The sequence below is a fragment of the Panthera uncia genome, chromosome X, assembly GCF_023721935.1.
Source record: "Panthera uncia isolate 11264 chromosome X, Puncia_PCG_1.0, whole genome shotgun sequence".
Lineage (NCBI taxonomy): Eukaryota > Metazoa > Chordata > Mammalia > Carnivora > Felidae > Panthera > Panthera uncia.
Window position 1 is genome coordinate 2073379 of NC_064817.1, and position 14477 is coordinate 2087855.

Below are 14477 nucleotides of genomic sequence, written 5' to 3' on the forward strand. Positions count from 1 at the left end.
TATACACACACACACATATTGCTTATTAATGATTTTTTTGCGAATTAAAAAAACTTTTTAGTTGTGTTTTCTCAACTTACAGAAAAATCTTTATTCATTATGTTTATGTAGCCCTTAATCTACTATGTATGTTGTGAATATTTTCTGTATTTTTCTCAGTTGCCTTTTGACTTTGTTCATAGTGTTAAGGTGTTGGGGACTTTTGTTTGCTTGCTTGCTTGCTTTTTGTTTTTTGTTTTTCGTGGGAGTTTTTTTTCGCTTGTTTGTTTTGCCATTCAAAAAATCTTTTGAATGTAGTCAGAATTTTTAAAGAGGCATTTGTGACATATCTGGGTTTTTAGTCATAGTTATGAAAGGGAATTCACTCATGTTATATTTGGCACTAATATTTTTCTTTTCTTTTTCTTTAATATTTTTATTTTAACATTTAATTTCCCCATCTGGAGCCTAGTCTTTCCTTTGCTGTGAAATACACAACTAATGCCAATTGTTTTCTAAGCGTCTAACCAGTTGTCCCAACACTATGTAGTAAGAAGTAAACGTCTGCCCAATAATTTGAGATGCTGTTTCAGGCACATCCCCATATATATTTGAGCCTAGTTATGAACTTTCTCTTTGGTCCCACTTATTTTTTATCATATAAAACTACACCATTTTTAAGAATAGAGACCCTGTACTTTTTAAATGTCTGGTAGGGCTACTTCTCAATAACAGGGTTTTGTGGGGTTTTTTAGTGTATTTCTAATTATCTTCACACATTTTTTCATATAAACTTTAATAGCATCTTCCCAAGCTGCATAAATGGAGTATGTGTATGTTTTTATGGCATTGCATGGAGTGTATTTATTGTCATGGGGAGAATCTCCATCTGGAAATGGTTATTGTTCATCCTGCGTCCAATAACCCCCTTTTATTTATTTATTTTTTAATTTTTTTTAACGTTTATTTATTTTTGAGACAGAGAGAGACAGAGCATGAACAGGAGAGGGGCAGAGAGAGAGGGAGACACAGAATCTGAAACAGGCTCCAGGCTCTGAGCTGTCAGCACAGAGCCCGACGCGGGGCTCGAACTCACGGACCGTGAGATCATGACCTGAGCCGAAGTCGGACGCTTAACCGACCAAGCCACCCAGGTGCCCCAATAACCCCCTTTTTAAAGACCCATTCATTTTGCCCTTTGTGAGAGCCCTATTCAAATGTATTAGGCACTGCTTTCTTTCTGTATCCCATCATTAATCATAGAAATCACTGGGAATATGGCAGATAGAGTAATCCCTGCATGTAGCCAATGATATGAACAACAGATTTATCATGATTGGCGAAACAATTACCACTTTACACATATTTATAATGTCAGTATCGAAGACAGTCTTTATATTTGACCAGCTCAGAGGAATGTGTAAGCTGTCAAGTGTATTCTTTTATTGCTGAACCGTACGTGATATTTCAGACTTGTTTTTCTTTCCTTTGCTGTCTTTCTTTTCTTTTGCCAGAAGAAAAAAAAAAGTTAACGGTTTTTAGAATTCACTCCAGAGAAGCCTTTATTTAATCATCCACGTGAGCTGGACTAATTAGACTTTTCGGTCCTGGATGCTTCCAAAGCTCCGAGCAGAATTACCTTCAAGTGTTACTTGTGGCGTCCCATTAGCATTCCAAAGCTGTTGTGTAATTCTGCCCAACTCCTGAGATTTTATAGCTATAATGTCTTTTATCTGACTTCCACTTTCTTTCAATAAAGAAACTGAAGTAGTATTTTCTTTGAGATGTCTAGACCTATCGAAATTGATAATATCTGAATGACACAGTTCTAAGATTAATAAAGACCAGTGGCTGTGTTATCAAAAACCTGCCAAACATATTTATCTTCAGGGACTATTATTTTACATAAAAATCCAGCAGTGACTTTCATAACTTTTAAGCATATGGGCTGGGTTCATTAATATGCTAACTTCTTCACATTATTCATAGACGCTCTTCTGATTAGACATTAACATGCAATATTATCATTAAATAGCACAGAAAGAGCCTTTATTTTCCATGAAGTCATTAAGCCAGCTGGTCCTTCTCTAATTTTTCTTTATCATCAATTTTGTATATTAATGAAAACCATTATTTTGAAATATTTAACAGACACTGAAGAGAATGATCAAAGAATTGAGATAATTTAGCCTGAAGAAATAAAACCTGAGGAATGATTAAACTTTTAAAAAAAAAATCACGCAGAGAACAACCATTTCCAAATTCCCTAACGACACGGGAATTGGAAGCCAGCTAAGGTTCAGGGGGAAAGTTATACATTTTAGAACTTTTAACAGAGTACATTGTGGTTATTGTATCTTCCTATTTGGATGGTTCTAAAGCCTTCAATTCTTGAATATATTTATCATTCATCCAGTGGGTCAACACATGTGGCCAGTTTCAGCAAATTATAGAGTTCCACGTTGAACTTGAATTTCACATACACAGTATTTTTATTACAGGTGTGTCCATGTAATATATGGCAAGTGTCTTTCCAATAAAAATATGCGTTGTTTGTCTTTATTTCAAATGTAACTGGGCATCCTGTATCTCATCTGGCAACTCTAGACCTATGTCTGGAGAATGCCACGTAGCTAAACAGACCAACGAGCCATAATCACTGCGTTCGGTAATGCGCTAGTCTGCAATCGATGGTGCAGACACCTTCTCATAAATTCAACCATATTTTTAATAAAATCATATGAAAATACTTGACCATCTAAATCAGATCGGTATGAAGCATCAATTTGGCCACAACAGAGGGTGGAGGGTTTATAGTGGCCTGGGATTGACCATCAAAACCTTCTCTCTCCTCCAAAAGCAGTAAGGTATGAGTCCCACCCTACCAATCATGGGGAATATTGTTTCTGTGTTTCATGTTAGCAGGCACTGCTATTTTATTTCATTTCATTTCACTTCATTTCATTTTACTTTATCTCCTCTCATCTCATCCTATCCTATCCTATCCTATCCTGTTATTTTTAATTTGAGAGAGAGAGAGTGGGAGCTGGGGAGAGGGACTGAAAGAGACAAAGAATCTCAAGCAGGCTCCACACTCAGCACAAAGCCCGACTTGGGGCTCGATCCCCGACCCTGGGATCACGACCTGAGCCGAAATCAAGAGTCAGACGCTCAACCGGGTGAGCGACTCGGGTGCCCCAAGTCACCGCCATTTTTAATGACACATGTCAGTGATGGTCGGGCAAATTCAAAATATATTAAGAAAAGCTAACTCTGAATGCAATATATCCACAATCTTAGACTCGCACGCAGTCTAAGATTGTGCAGGCTGCCCTAAGTATGGACACATGAGAGAAGGAATGCACGCTTTGTACGTGCATTAAATCCCTTCTCTCATAAGAGAGCATGTGATCTGAAGGGAAGGAAATTCAATGCAACATTTATTAAGTACCTACAACTGAATTACGCTAGACACTGTCAGAAACAAATCGGTGAATGAAAATAGTCATTGTTCTCCAGAATTCATTATCAGGTAGCGGAGAATGATGTGCACATAAATAGCTCTATTACAAGGCATTTGGAGATAAATGGTTTTGCTCATTTTGTAAGCTTCAAAGACAACAGGTATAATGTGGTTTATATAACTTCCACTTTCAATTAAAAAAACCCAAAATAATCTTCATGAGACACGAATAACCCTATCAACGTGGATGATAAGGGAGCATTTCTTAATTCTTCCTATGTATAATTAATAGAGTCCTTCTCGATAGAGTAGGATATGAAAGGAGATAATAGCATTTCAGCTTTCATGTGGCGACTTCTAGAATGTTGATGCTTGTAGGTAAGAAAGATATTCCAGGAAGGTGGAACCATATCAGCAATTATTTACTGTTCATTGAGTTTGAAAACTAAGTAACCAGAAAGCTTAGCAAACGTGGTCTCTTTGCCTTGACTACGTGAAATCCAGATTAAATCGGGTTAAGGCATGACTTCGGGGTCAGGAGATAGCAACACAGGAAGGAGACAGAATGGCCAAAGCAAGATGATGCCGTGATGTTGAAAAATTACTATTATTATAATTTTTGGCTAAATGTCAAGGACTTCAATTCTCTCCCATAGCACAGAAGTCTGAGTGCTCTGCCTAATTTTTTGAATATTTGATTTCTGGTGCATATTTAAGAAAAGTATTCCCACAAATACAATGACAGGTGCCCCAAATATCTGGACAAGATGGACGATGCCTCTAACCTTTGTAATACCCCAAAATGGTGTACGTCCCGAATTTTTTACAGGCATACCTCAGAGATATTGCTGGTTTTGTTACAGACCACTTCAATGAAGCTAATATCTCAGTAAAGCGAGTCAAGTGAATTTTTTTTTTTTTTGGTTTTCCGATGCATATATAAGTTATGTTCACATAATACTGTAGCCTATTAAGTGTGCAAGAGGATTATGTTTAAAAGAACATGCCCATACCTTAATTGACAAATACTTTATGGCTAAAAAATATGCTAATCATCATCTGAGCTCTCTACGAGTTGTAATCACTGATCAAAGATGACATTTTTATAGATATATAAACATATTGATATACAAACATCTATGTTTATTTATGTGTATATACCGATACACATGCATCATACGATACACCTTGATGAAGTGAACATACATGCATACATATATGTCACATATGTAGATATGTGTATATACACATGCTATCTATTTGAATAAATAGGAAATTAAATAAATTATATAATATACATTTTCGTGGAAGCAAAAATAATCCAAAAAATCTGTCTACTTTTCCCAATTATATAAACAAAACATGGGGCGCCTGGGTGGCTCAGTCAGTTAAGTGTCTATCATAATGTCACAATTTGAGAGTTTGAGCCCCGTGTCGGGCTCTGTGTTAACAGCTCAGAGCCTGGAGCCTGTTTCAAGTTCTGTTTCTTCCTCTCTCTGCCCCCCTCCCTCGCTCAAGCTCTGTCTCTCTCCCTCTCTCAAAAATAAACATTAAAAAAAATTTTTAAAGCAAAACAAGGACTCCTGGGTGGCCCAATTGGTTAACAGTTTGGCTCTTGATTTCGGCTCAGGTCATGATCTCATGGTTCGAGCCCCGCATCAGACCCTACACAGTGTGGAGGCTGCTTGGGAATCTCTCTCTCCTCCTCTCCCTCTGTCCCTCCCCTGCTGGCCCCCACACTCTCTCTCTCAAAATACATAAACTTTTAACAAAGAAGATAATTACCTGCAAAAAGGCATCTATTACATCTATAAATTTATACAAGTAAATCCTTTACTGTTTTTATATTTTTGCATAATATGGTGTTTGACTTTAACCAAACACAAAACTAGATAGCCTGCCAAAAAAAGGGAGGGAGAGGAGGATAATTGAGACAAATTCATGTATTTTTATTGAAACTACACCATACCCAGTTCCACTAAATGCTAGTTTTAATGCACGCCACATTTTACAAGCCCGAAACCTCACTTACATGTTGGAGGCACAATTACATTTGCAGGAAGAGTAATGCTGAATACAGAATGTTCTTTTCTTTCTGCTGAACAGAATATAAAGTGATCTTGAGCTCTCAGGACCTGCTGCGTTAGATGTAGTCCATTAACAAAGGACCCGACTGGAATTCATCAAGTCCTCCTGGTTTTTAAACCTTGCTGTCAGACTGGGTGTAAGATAGCGACGTTGAAGTTTGCACTCCGAGAACTTTACGTATCGCGTTGGCTTTTATGCGATTTGAGTGAATTAGTCCATCCTTCAAACTAAAAGCGTTTCATCAGAAGCACTGCTAATGTTATACGTCTTCCATTTCACAGATCTCGCTACAAAATGCTTTCACACAGTGTCGGTGGAACAGGTTAAACTGTAATGCGGCATGTGCTGTGTTGCACACAGGGGTCCTAGAAAACGCCTCCCAACGAAGATTTATGTTATTAAGGGGAGGCTAGGAACATAAGCAACGAAAACAGCAAAAATTCAGAAGCGATCGGCACTCTTATTATTCACTTAAGGTTGAGTAGATCAAGGATTTCCTTGATCCTAGTAATCGAAGTTACTCTTGCAGGGACATCCCGATTATTAATCAAAACATTATTTATCAATGCATATTTTTGAGAGTAGATTGAATAGAGTCCATTTCTAGAAACTCATCGGTGCATGTCTGCTTTCATGAATAAGTGCCATAAATGGGAAATTGCTCTAAACGCAAGCCCTTGACACGATGCCAAGGAGCACTGAGTAATCACCGAGTTAAAAATTTTCAAGTCAAAGGTTTATTCATAAATTCTGAACACTGATTTCTTGGTCACTTCCCAATGGCAGTTCTTGAACATGATAACATGTATTATTTGTGTGTGTATTATATATATATTATTATGGTGCATATTCATGAAAAAATATATATATATACATACACCCACACACACACACACACGGATGCAGTTCTTGAACATGATAACATGTATTATTTGTGTGTGTATTATGTATATATTATTATGGTGCATATCCATGAAAACATATATATATATATACACATATACATATGTATATGTATATGCAAGTACATGAATATATATACATATATACATGCATACACATGTATGTATGTGTGCATATCCATATGTATAGGTACATGCATATCCATGAATATATATGTATATATATGCATATTCATGGATGTGTGTGTGCAAATACATGCACATATCTATATGCATGTACACATCCATGTATATGCATGATTGTATATGCATGTATATATGTATATATACATGCATATACATGGATATGTGTGTGCACATGTGTATGTGTATATCCATTAATATATAGGCCTATATACATGCATATACCTGTGTGTGCATATACATATATATGTATACACACCTTTTACATATACACATGGGTGTTTATACATATATGTATATGCTTGTCCATGCATATGCATACACATGCCTACAGTTGTCTATGAACTCACTAGTCTTATCTTAATTTAATTCAACATTTATGCACAGATGCAAGTACATAGATACTATATATATAAGACATGTGATTGTAATATGGTAGATGTAGTTACATGTAACTCCATGTATAATTATATCCACATCTAATTATATTTTCTCAACCCGACTTTCTGTAGGCATAAACGTCAAGTAAATAAACCTTGGCTAGAGCAGTCACAAACCCCAAATTTCTGCTGCATTTTCCAGTATCTTTTGAAGTTCTGTGCTTGATTTTCCTCCAAGAATTCTGCAGGTTGGTAACTAAAGTATTAGTTCTGACAGACACCCACGAACGCATGTGGGTCCCAGCCAGGTCCCCGTTTTTCTCCTTTGAGGAACCCGCATCCCTCTACATGTGTGAGGTAGACCAGATACCTCACTATGCTCTGGGAATCCATTGTAGTGTTGTGGTTCTGGGGTTCTGAGGCCGGCAAGGGGGTCGTCCCACTGGTCAGGGCCATGTTTACTTCAAAGGATGGCTTGAAATTGGGCTCTTGTCTCTCAAAAAACCCCACAGATTTAAACTACAAAATCTTTTTCACGTAGAGTACATTCAGTGAGTTCCATCGTCAATGCCGCGCACTCAACAACAGGTTACTGAAGTGGGTGCGGTAATAGACCATCAAGGCAAGGGAATTTCTGGTCGGTTATTTTTCTTTGAAGTGATCCTCGAATGCGATGGTAGAAGGCACTTCAATTAGTAATCGCAGCGCAGGGCTCAGTGAAGGCAGTGGTTTGGCAATCCACATACGGCCGCAACAAGCCAGTTTAATTGGCTCACCGACGGTAAGAACCTAGGTGTGGTAGATATTTCTATGTATGGATCCTCAAAGAAAGAAAATCTCTGATTCGAAATGTTATTTCTCAGCTCAGGGTGTCACCAGGAAAGAAAAGATTGTCCTATTTACCTTAAAAATAAGCTGTAATTTTTTTTTTATGGACCCAGGCTTGCTATATGTGAAATTGACGAGGTATGTGATACTGTGGTTTCAACAAAGCTTGACGTGCACCTTTCCTCCGTGTCTAGTCAGGTTGATGGAGAGGAGGTGAGACTCCAGGTACTGTAATGGGAACATTTCAGGATATTCCCTCACTCATAAATACTCAGGGTAGGTGAATGAGGCTGCGCCCACGTTGCTGGAACACCTCGTAACATTCTCACCTGAGATGTCACCACACCTGACATATCACCTCACCTGACGTATCATCTTACCTGAGATATTACCTCACCTGACGTATTATCGTACATGAGCTGTTACCTCACCTGACACATCACCTCACGTGAGACGTTACCTTCGAAGGGACTGTCATCTCTCTCTATATGCCCCACCCCTTTCCTTTCCCGTGGTCTCCAGGACTATCCCGAAAGTCAGATCCCAGCTGGCCCTGGGGTCATTTGTATTAAATGAATCCAGGGAGAAGAGAAGAATGCACTCAAATGAAGACAATATTTTGCTGTTTTTTTCAATCACAAAATCTGCTGGGAATATGTGTGGAAATGGAGAGAGATTGTGAATGTACTAGTCAAAGAGAGAGGAAAATTATTAAAAATTAGTTTAATTTTGGGGATCCTGGGTGGCTTGGTCGGTTAAGCGTCCGACTTCGGCTCAGGTCATGATCTCACGGTCCGTGAGTTCGAGCCCCGCGTCGGGCTCTGTGCTGACAGCTCAGAGCCTGGAGCCTGCTTCCGATTCTGTGTCTCCCTCTCTCTCTGACCCTCCCCCATTCATGCTCTGTCTCTCTCTGTCTCAAAAATAAATAAACGTTAAAAAAAAATTTTTTTTTAAATTAGTTTAATTTTATTTCTATGGCTGGATCTACAAGAGCACCTGTGAGTGCCTTGAACTGTTTGGTGTGTTGACTGAATATTATGTAAGGTGAGATGTCGGAAAGTCGCTGGTGTGATGTGAAAGAGGGTGTATGAAGATGTGAAGACTCTGGGCATGTGTGAGCTGTCTGTGCTCTCTATGGGGGTGCAACATTCTCTCCCTTCATAAGACCACCAAGAAGAATATTGATAAGTGAACCGAGCCCTTGTCAAAAGTGCTGTTATGTGTATGCAAAGCGCTATGGACTGTGTTCTCCCCAAATTTATATCTTGAAGCCCTCACTTCCCAATGTGACTAGATTTGGAGATAGGGCTTTGATGAGGTAATTAAAGCTCAGTGAGGTCATGACTGTAGGGTTCTAATTCAATAGGATTGGTGTGCAAGGAAAGGCCATGTGACACAACAGCGGGAGGGTGGCCTAGACTCCATGTCAAGCGGAGAGAAGACAGCTCTGCCCATGCCAAGATCTCCAACTCCAGCCTCCAAGACTGGGAGAAAGGAATATCTCTTGCTTAAGCTGCCCCGTCCGTGGGAGTTTGAGGAATAGACATCGAGGACCAGTGTGGGAGCCAGTAGGTTTCACTCACAAAGATCTTTCATGACGCTAATCTATCACGACATCCCTGGGGCCCAAATACAGACGCTGCACATGTTAGGGTCCAATGTTGGGAGAAAAAATAATTACGACGAGTGGGTAGTTCTCTTCTGGCACATGCTGCCTCAACTGTACCCAGACCTACGTTATTTCCAGACTGGGAGTCGTCCAAGAAGGGCCCTGTGAGTACATGTAAGGGTTCCCAAAGGGAGTAAAAAGCATTTACAAAAGTAACTTCACATGAAGAACTAAAAACATCAGACTTTTCAAGATTCATGGGCCACTGGCTCTGACTTCGCACATATCCTCCTTGGCTCAGAATGATTCTCTTGTAACTGAGAATGGGGACTTTTCGGAGAAGGGAGTTCCATTGAATGGAGTTGTGCTACAAATCCACCCCACCTTGAGCAAAGTAGGTCCAAGCCAGCGTGTCACTATTTCCCCTGTTTCTGAATGTATATTTGGACTTGATATGCTTGATAACTGGCAGGGACCTGAACATTGGCTTTTTACCTTCAAGTCTGGATTATAATGGCAGGACTTGTCAGGTTTCTCCTTCTTACCAAAATGGTAAACCCAACCAACAAGAGGTCCCTAGAAAATGATGGAGATTCGTGCTCTCTTTACAGTCTTGCAATATGTAGGGATAGTGGTCCTTAATGTATACTTGTTATGAGCTGAATTTTGTCTACTCAAAACGAACATGTTGAAGCCCTAACCCACAGGACGTCTGAATGGAAATGAATTGGGAGACGGGTCTCTGAAGAGGTGATTATGGTAAAATGATGTTATACAGGTGGGCCCTGATCCCATAGGAGTGAGGTCCTTATAAGAAGAAATTAGGACACAGACATGCACAGAGGGATGACCTTGTAGGACACAGGGAAAAGACGGGGTCTACATGCCAAGGAAAGAGGCCTCAGGAGGAACCAGCCTTGGCCCCGCCTGAATCTCAGACTCCCAGCCTCCACCACTGCAAAAAACCAATTGCTGTTGTTTAAGCTACGCTGTGTGTGATATTGTGTTATGGCAGCTGTAGCGAACTAAACCAATGCCAATTCAATGAGCCTCTTGGGCTTGGCTGAGGACTGGCAGGTTGTGTGGAGATTTCCTGGATCATGGTGAGCTTACTCATACGGTGTTGCTAATTTCTTTGCTGTTCCACAAGTGGCTTATGTCGACCCTGAAATCTGGGAAGCATCTATGGATACGGGAAATTCTTTTGTGTCACTTTCCTAATCATCACAGCTCGAGTGTTGGAGGCGGACAGTTCAAGAAGCAGGACCTAGTAGGATATGCCATGTATTGCACAGACTTGCCCCCGAAAGCTATTATTGGAAGGATATTTGATCCCCATCCTATCTTAGGAGACAGACATATTCCTCGCACACAGTTTTGATTCAATCATGGTGATAGGGCCTGTAAAGCAAGAAGAAGCAATTGCCTTGAGAGCCTTGGAGAGAAATGTTAACCAAGGGCAGCAAATGAATATCACACACACAAAATTAAGGGATTGGCTGCTCAGGTAACGTTTTTGTACGATCTGCTGGCTGAGACTTGCCAGGGCATTTGATCTCAGTTGAGAGAAGAGGTGCCCCATTTGCACCCCCACTTTGGGTTTTTGAGATAACATGCATTTCACTTGAGTATAACATTCCTACTGCATCCACTGAGTTATCTGAAGCACTTCACTGCTTTGGCAGAGACTCGCATTAAGGAAAGGAATTTTTAGCAGGTCGAGGAGGCAGCGTGAGAAGCCATGTTACTTGGCATTGATGACCCGATAGCACCGGTAGAGTTTGCCGAATCAGAACCCACTAGGAGTGTCTACAGGGGGACAAGAGTGAAAGACTCAAGGTTGTGAACGAAGCGTCCCAGCGCAAACCAGTTTCAGGATGGCTTTTTGAGCCCCAGAAGACAGAAAGAGAGGCTCACGTGGAGCTTAATGACCATGCGACCCAGGCCCCCATCAAGAACTGCCCGTCCGCACAATCATGAAGCTGGTGTGGGTCATTTTGCGGAAGGAGAGTAATTGGGACTGAGCGTACACAGTTTCTGAGGGTGGACGCAGGACCTAAATGTGAAGGAACCGTGTGTGTTCCTCATTCTGCTGCACTGCCTATCCTTCCAAAATCTACACCTAGCGGTCTCACGAGGAGTCCCCATGACCATTTGATCCACAGCAGATGCTCTGCTGGTTTACTGATGACTCCAGAAGCAGACAGCCATAGACTTCTGGTCCGTTGGTGGCTTTCAGGTACTTAAAGTGGTGTGGGGGGCTGTCCTCAAGGAGGAAAGTAAGCTCGCCAGTGAGAAGAATTTCACGGAGGACCACTGGGGTCCACTTGCTGAGAGACAGAGTTGGCCACAAGGAAGGATCTACTACTTGTACTAAATACCTCTGTTTCCATTTCCCCTGCAACTTGGCATGGGGTGTCGGTAAGATAAGCTCACCATTTAGCCCATTTAGGAGATGAATGTGAAGTCGGCACTTAGGGGTGGAAGTGACCAACATGAATAGAAGCATGAAGGACCATTAGATATTGGGTTGACTGTTGAGTTGACCGTTGGGTCTTGGGTGTTTGTTTAACCTTGGGGAGCTGAGGCAAGGCTTCTTTCTGGGTTCAAAAATAATTTGGTAGGAATTGCCTTAAGGTGTGGTTAACCATTTCCTCTGGCTTGATCCTTTCTGTGCAATCTTATGACTTGGTTGTCTACCTTCTTGGATATTTAGAAAGATACTACCATGTGAGCACCATTTAAAATTAAATTAATTTTTAAAATTAATCTTGGGGCCAAGCAGAACAAGGACATATAAATCTCTAGTGGCTTGTCTAATAGTTCTTTTTTTTTTAAATGTTTTTACATGTTGTTTTGAGAGTGAGAAACTGCGAGTAGAGGAAGGGGCAGAGAGAGAGAGAGAGAGGGAGGGAGAGAATCCCAAGAAGGCCCCACACTGTGCAGAGCCTGACTTGAGGCTTGCTCTCACAAACCGTGAGACCATGACCTGAGCTGAAATCAAAACTGGGACAGTTAACTGACAGAGCCACCCAGGGGCCCCGTGCAATAGTTCTTATTAAAGTATGACTGTGGGGGCGCCTGGGTGGCTCAGTCGGTTGGGCATCCGACTTCGGCTCGGGTCATGATCTCACAGTCTGTGAGTTCAAGCCCCGCGTCGGGCTCTGTGCTGACAGCTCAGAGCCTGGAGCCTGCTTCGCATTCTGTGTCTCCCTCTCTCTCTGCCCCTCCCCTGCTCATGCTCTGTCACTTTCTGCTTCAAAAATAAATAAAGCATTAAAAAATTTAAAAAAAAAAAAGCATAACTCTGTTGTTATTGGATTCATAAACATGTATAAATGAAGGCAATTGGCTTCAAGCACTCCTCCTGTGGTGCCAGAAGGAAGGGAGAATCTAAGGTAAATGGACACACATTTCTACTGATTTCACGAAAGACGTCATAATGCGAGGAGGATCTACATGCACATTGTGCAGGAAAGGTGGTCGGAGAAATGTGTCAAAGAATAATAATAGTAAAAGAGGTAAGAGGGAGGGAATGCGCAGGAAACAAGGGGGATAGGGGTGAATCTACAGAGGGCTAGTAGAGGGCTTGAATATCCGGGCTTCCGCAGGGAGCCGCACTGGTTGGGGCACAGGCGTGTGTTAGTGGGAAAAGCAGCGGAGAATTGCACACATAGTTCTGTGGGCCGTGGCAGTGTTGAAAGAGAAATGGTTTGACATGATCCCTCCCCGCGGGAACTTGACCACTCACCAGCAGGGCAGGAATTAAGGGTGAGGGGCAACAGAAAGTAACGCTTACGGAGACCTCAGTTGTGCCTCGGAAGAGATAAACAAAACCAGCCTTCCGCACACGAAGTGAAGCGTCCCAAAGCTTTTTGTAAGGGAGCAGAGATAAGAGCTTCTTCACTCTCAACAGACCCCAAATGCCAGAGTTTGTTTATGAGAGCGGCAAGGAGGGAAGTCAAGTAAACACTGTCTTTTCTAAAAACGCACACAATGGAAACAGGAACACAGGGACGACTGCAGAAATGAAAACAGAGTGACCACCCAGGTGGACCCTACTGTTCACAGAGAAGATAAGGGGAAATACTCAAAGCAGAAAAGAGCCTTTCTGAAAGCAGCCAGTGGTTTAGAACAGATTTAGAGAAACCTGAACACGTTCTAAGTGCCCGCCTCAGCGACTCACGCAGAAATCCAAGCTAATCTCTCCAGGAGTAAGCACGGCAGCTTGTGCTGATCATGAAGGTGACCTAGAGCATGGGGACCCCAGGGCAAGGGGGCGGCCCACCCAAGGATGACATTCGAGGGGGGATTTCCTCAGTCCACCGGCCAGGCGATGAGCTGGCTGCAATTCTCTGCTCTCCAAGCCCAAGGGAGTCTGGCAAGGCTGACCACCAGGGTGCACCTGGCATTCAGAAATGAGGGTGGTGCCCTCCCTGGGGGTGGGTAGAATACCTACAGCTCAGGCAGTCTGTCTGCACCTACCCCACCTGCCGAATACAAGTCCACCCTGCAGTCATGGGGCAGTAGGCAGATTAGAAGTAGATCGTTCCTTCTGGGTTATTTGCAAGTGGTTCCCAGTCACAGGCACTCCTCACTCCGCTGAGTGCCAGGATAGAAAACCAGAGATGGGGTGCTGTGTGCCGGATGGACTATCTGGTAAACCTGGAAAATAACCCCATGAGTACGGAGGCTAGAGGCTTCCGTCCTGGGTCCTACTTCCCAGGACCCAGTTCTGATCATCCGCCGTCCCGATTTCTCCCTCCAAGGATGCCAAAAGATCAAAGACCTGCACTTCATTTTAGATCCCATTCTGGGTACCTGGGACCCTGGAAATCTCTGCTTCAAAGACATTATCTACATCGACTTCCATGGCCGGTGTTTTGTTCAATGAACCACACACTCATCCACATTACTGTTCTCACTGGTGATCATGTGGCTGCTGTGGGGAATTGATGGAGGATGGGCACCCATGGAGGGCAGGACTGGAGTGTGGATGTGTGTTAAGGGGATGGATGGAGTATGGACATTCATGGAGGGCAGGA